Source organism: Tupaia chinensis, unplaced genomic scaffold, assembly GCF_000334495.1.
Source record: "Tupaia chinensis unplaced genomic scaffold, TupChi_1.0 Scaffold144165_1, whole genome shotgun sequence".
NCBI lineage: Eukaryota > Metazoa > Chordata > Mammalia > Scandentia > Tupaiidae > Tupaia > Tupaia belangeri.
In genome coordinates, this window is record NW_006204021.1 from 123380 (window position 1) to 129011 (window position 5632).

General features: G+C 43.1%; 1 protein-coding gene across 9 annotated transcripts in view; it reads right to left on the bottom strand.

Moving 5' to 3' along the window:
• LOC102484314 (G-protein coupled receptor-associated sorting protein 2) overlaps window positions 1-5632 on the bottom strand; it is a 93813-nt gene that overhangs the window by 4896 nt on the left and 83285 nt on the right. For 7 of the 9 annotated variants that reach the window (XM_027767296.1, XM_027767295.1, XM_027767294.1 and 4 more), the window contains one exon: window positions 5324-5355. The exons of the other annotated variants lie outside the window; for them this stretch is intronic. The gene's annotated coding sequence lies outside the window, so the exon portion shown is untranslated. The remainder of the gene's footprint in view (window positions 1-5323; window positions 5356-5632) is intronic. 9 annotated transcript variants of the gene reach the window in all.

Below are 5632 nucleotides of genomic sequence, written 5' to 3' on the forward strand. Positions count from 1 at the left end.
CTGTCCCCTCGCCAGGGGTCCCCGGACACTGCGCCCCTTTTTCAGCGACCTGCCCCGACCCAATCGCCTTCTCCTCATCAGGCTGCCGGAGTCTGGGGCGCAGGCTGTCAGCCTGTGGACACAAGGGGCTCACCCCAGTCCCCTACCACAGCCCCACTTGCCTTCGCAGGCTCTGGGCCCGAGGTCGTCAGCCTCCCCCTCCTCTCCCGTCCTCTCCTTGGCAGCTCCTCACTCGGATTCCCACCGCCTTCTGTCTGATCAGAATTTGCAAAGAGGCGTCCCGCCCCCCACGCCTCTGCGCCAAACTGGGCAGGGGCTGCGCAGGATGCGGCAAGAACCACTGGCCTCGAGGGTGTCGGGAAGGGGGCGGAGGGATACCGCACGAATGGGCTCGACGGCCCCCCCCCGGCCGTTCTGGAGCAGCTACACTATATGGGACCCCAACCCCGGGGCAGGATCGGGAGGTCGGGAACAATTGCACTGGAGGGAGCCGCGGATGGATACCAGCCCGCCCCTGGTGTGTCTGTACCCACACTGTTGAGTACCTGTCCCCACTCCTCCTCTCTCCTGCTTGGTGTCTTTCCTTAATGATAAGGGGAGTGGGATTGTCAGGGCTGCAGGTAGGAAGGCGGGAAGCGACTTCAGGCCATCCTTCCCTGGGCTCTAGGGTGGTCCTGCCATGTTCTCTTCCAGTGTTCATGGAGCTAGGCCGGGCAGGAAAGACCTGAGCTCTTAGGGGACCTGGGCTGGGGGCTCCTATAAGGACCTCGCCTCTGCCCTTCTGAAAGAAGACAGACCTAGACTTCTAACCCTAGGAAAGAAACCGCTGGTCAGCTCCAAGAGCCGTTCTTTCTGCTCATTCCAAATAGTAACTATGTGATGTCCCCAAGGTTGCCCAGAAGAGAGGGCCTTGCCTGTCAGGACCTGCAGGGGGTCATGGGTTATTCTTCTTTGCTGCTGTACTGCCAAGTCTCTGTCTCCAGGCAGAGCTGGCCCAAGGCTCTTCTACTGTTCTCTTCAAGTCTTGCCAGGCACATTAAAGCCCTTATGATATTGGGCAGTGTGGAAATGTGGCAAAGGATAAGAACCGGCTTGGATCTCAGCCACTTGCCATAAACCACCTGCCTAGTTTCACTAGTCATTCTCAGGGGAAGACACCAGCATGCCCCCACTTCCCCAAGACAGAAACCTGACTGGTTTTGAATCCTCTTCTTTCTCTCCCACATCCTTTCTCTATTGGAAGCCTTCCTTTCCCAGGCTACACAAGACAAACAACACGATAGGGCAACTGAAATGTGATGCCCTTATTGCTGTTCAAGTTAAAACATTTAAATGTCGTCCTCATTGTGTTTGGCAGAATAATGGTGGCTGCCTCAAAGATGATCTTACTCTCCAGAACATGTAAACATGTCATGTTACATGGCAAAGGAAAATTAATGTTGCAGATGCAATTAAGGTTATCAGCTGAATTTAAGCTGAAATTATGCTGGATTATCCTGGCCAGTGTAATTTTAAGGGTCCTTTACATGTGGAAGAGGGAGACAGAAGAGTCAATATTAGAGTGAAGCAGTGTGAGAAAGACTAGACAGACCATTGTTGGCTTTTACAGTGTCATGAAGCTAGGACCCAAGGAATGTAGGCTGCCTCTAGATTCTGGACACAAATATATTCTCTGCTAGAAGCCAGGGGAGGAAGAGAGCAGCTCTGCCAACACCTTGAATTTAGTGTAGTGAGACCTCTTTGGATTTATCCTGCAGGACTGTAAGATAGTAAATTCACATTATTTTAAACCACCAAGTTCATAGTAATTTCATTATAGGAGAAGTACTAACTGAAGACACTCACTATCCTGGTAAAATCTATTTCTCTTGACTTTTTTTTTAAAGATTTTTTTTTTTGCCATAGCTTGTGTCCACTCACCAGAGAGAGGCAGAGATAAAGGGTGAGACATCACCCCCTAGAATGGGTGGCCACGCCGCAGTCCCTTCTCTTCCATTCTCTTGGATTTTGGACACACATTCACATGTACCTAGTGTGATTTTAAAGCTGCTGGGTCTAGGACTGGAACCATAGCCACGTGGGAGTCCAGCACCTTAACCACTATGTCACCTGCAGTCCCTCTCTTGGCTTTCTTAAACTGTGTTTCAGTCCCTGAGAAGATTAATTTGGTGTTTGCATCTCTCACCACTACAACCATCCCTTCCACCAATCCTCTTCCTCTTCTCTCTGTTTACTAGTGAAAAGAGATGATCATATTGGCTCTTGAGACTTATCTTGTAAAAAAATCATGTTTGCTTAAAACCACTGATATTGGAGCCGGCTGGCGGCATGGTGTTTGGGGCACTGGACTTCCACATAGCCGGAGGAGGTTTTGAGTCCCTGACCTGGTGACTTGCTTTCTCACTTTGCTTCTCTCTGTCTCTCTCTTGTGAGTACATATGCTCTATAGCAAACAATAATTAAAAAAAGAACTCATTCATTTCTTATCATGAATTTTCATATATAATCCTATCAACTTTTATTTGTTATGGATATTTCTTATCACTGTACAATGTTCAGATGATATGATATAAAAATTCTCTGAGGAGGATTCTATACATTATCTGACTCTGAGTGGATCTCATCTATCTGAGAAAGACCACTTCATGCTGTCTAAATGGCCTTAACTGAATGGTGGGTTATTTTCTTCTTTGTTCCACAGCATACTCTTTTGGGTGAATACAAGACTTGGGAGAAGAGAACTTGAGCTCTGCTGGAACTTGTGGATGTGTATGAGTCTCTTTGCCTTCCCAGAAACCGAACAGAAATAAATCATTTTCATGAAGCTTACATTTACTTGTTTTGTTTTTTTTTTCACTTTTAAAAAATAATTATTGGGACCAGCAGTTAGCATAAAGGCTGTGTCACTGGACTCCCATGTAGTCGACTGCAGTTCGAGTCCCAGACCCGGCGACTTCAACTCACGCCAGTTAGAGGGATAATTTCACTGAAAACAGAACTTTATGCTTGTGTTTTTTCTTTCAAAACTTTACACATTTTGGGGCCAGCGAATGGCGTGATAATAAGGCACTGAACTCCCAAACAGTCGACTGTGGTTCATCTCTGGGCCGGGTAGCTTGAAACTCATTCCAGGCACGTGAGCATGTGTGCCCTGAATCCTGAAAGGAGAATGGCGAAGGGATTGTGGCATTGCTATCCCCCCGGGTGGTGATTTCTCACTTTCTCTTTCTGTCCCTCTCTGTGTCTCCAGTGAGTGCATACATGCTATACCAAAAATCTCTCTTAAAACAACAACAAAAAATAACTTTTAACATTTTATTATATACTTTTCTTGCTTACATAGTTTCCAAAGTGTAGATTTTCTGGTTTTTATTCTGTTTCATGTTCTCTGAGTTTCTCGCGCTGTGATTTTGTGTATGTCATTAATTTTGGAAAATTCTCAGTCATTATTTTTAAATTTTTTTTTGCAGACTTTTTTTTTTCCTCCTCTGCTATAGGGCACGTGCACTTGCCAGAAAGAGAGAAACAGAGAGACAGAAAGCAAGAAATCACCCCCCCGGGGGGGGGATGGTCATGCTGCAATCCCTTCTCCTCCATTCTCCTCTTGAGATCTTGGGCATGCACTCACACATGCCCGGTGTGAGTTTAAGCTACCAGGTCTGGGACTCTAACCGTGATCGACTACATGGGAGTCCAGTGACATAGCCATTACACCAACTACTGGTCCCTCAGCCATTATTAATTCAAGTATTTCCCTTTGTCCTTTTTCTTTTTTCCCTCTTCATTTTATTTTCATTATGTATGTAATACCTTTTGTAATTGTCCCACAGTTCCTGGAATATTCTGTTCCACTTTTTTCCTTGTTTTATCTTTTTTTCATTCTGTCTTAAGAGTTTCTATTGACATTGCTTCAATTTCACTGCTTCTATTTTCAGCCATCTTCAATTTACTGAAGAACATATCTAAGGTGTTCATCATTACTGTTAGTGTTTTTGATTACTAGAATTTCATTTTGATTCTTTCTTTTCTTTCTCTATTGCAATTTGTTTACATATAATCATTGGACATCATTGTGGGGTATAGCATGATTTTTGAAAGCATGCATATGGTGTGTAATAATCAAGGATATAGATTTTATCTTCTTTGACACTAACCCTTATATGATATTGTGCACATCTGATAATAGTTCTAGTCGTCTTTCTTTGGGGGGAGAGTAGTATATATTGAATTGCAATGACATTTTTTCCCTCTGCTGTGGTACACTGTTCCATAACATATTCCACTTGTTTACTTGCATTTATATGTCAATCATTTTCTCCAGACTCTCCCAACCACCCTCCCCACTCCTGTGCAGCTTCTGGTACCTTGAGTTTCCATTACATTACCCATATGTTCTTGCATGATGTCCACTTTTTCCCATTAGGACACTTAGCATATTAATCATAGTCATTTTAAATTCCCAGTCAGATAAACTTCCTACAGGGATGTTTATTACAGAATAGTTATAGTAGGAAAAAATAGATATAACTTAAATATATGATTATAAGTGATTTGTTAATTTATGACAGACTCATATAATGGAATGGATATGTTAATTACCTTGATTTACCCATTTTACAATGTATACACATAATGTACATGATAAATATATGCACTTTTTATTTGACAATTTAAGAAAGAGCATAGTGGTGATGCCTGCCTCTTGCACGTGGCATGGGTGCATGTATGCATACTCTTTCATGGAAGAAATAAAAATAAACTTTAAAAATATCAAATATTAGGGCCAGCAGGTATTATGGAAGTTAAGGTGTTGGATCACATGGCTGACTGTGCAATTTGAGTCTTGGACCTGATGGCTTAAAAATCACACTAGGCACATATATGTGCATGCTCAAAATTCTGAGAGAATACTGGAGGAGAAGGGACTAGAGTGTGGCCATTCCTCCCTGAGGTGATTTTTCACTTTCCCTGTCACTCTCTTTCTCTCTCTGGTGAGCACATGCACTCTATAGAAAAAAAAGAAATAAAAAACCTAACAATAAAAACTAAAAAAGAATTAAAGATAAATAATTCTGAAATGATAGGAAAAAATAAGTATATCATATAAAAGGGAGCCAGAGTACAACTATCAACATATTTCTCAGTACAAACCTTGCATGAGAGAAGTGGGATGATATATTCAAAGGGGTGAAAGAAAGAGGAAAAAAAAAAAGCTACCAAGCAAGAATAGTCTACATTCTATCCAGATGTATTTCAGAAATTAAGGAGAAAGACTTTCACAAACAAACAAAAACTGAGAGAGTTTTATCAGTAGTAAACCTACCTGAAAGGAAATGCTTAAGGGAATTCATCAAGCTGAAAGAAAAGAATGTCATTTAGTAATATAAAAGCATTAAAAAAGTGGACCAGACACTGGTACAACAGAAATGCAATACTCTGAGATGCTGGCACAACACAAGAAGGTCCTAGGGGGACCAGCAGTTAGTGTAATGGCTATGTTGCTTGACTCCCATGTAGTCGACCGCGGTTCGTGTCCTGGACCCGGTGGCTTAAAACTCACACCGGGCATGTGTGCGTGCGTGCCCAAGATCCCGAGAGGAGAATGGAGGAGAAGGGATTGTGGCATGGCTAT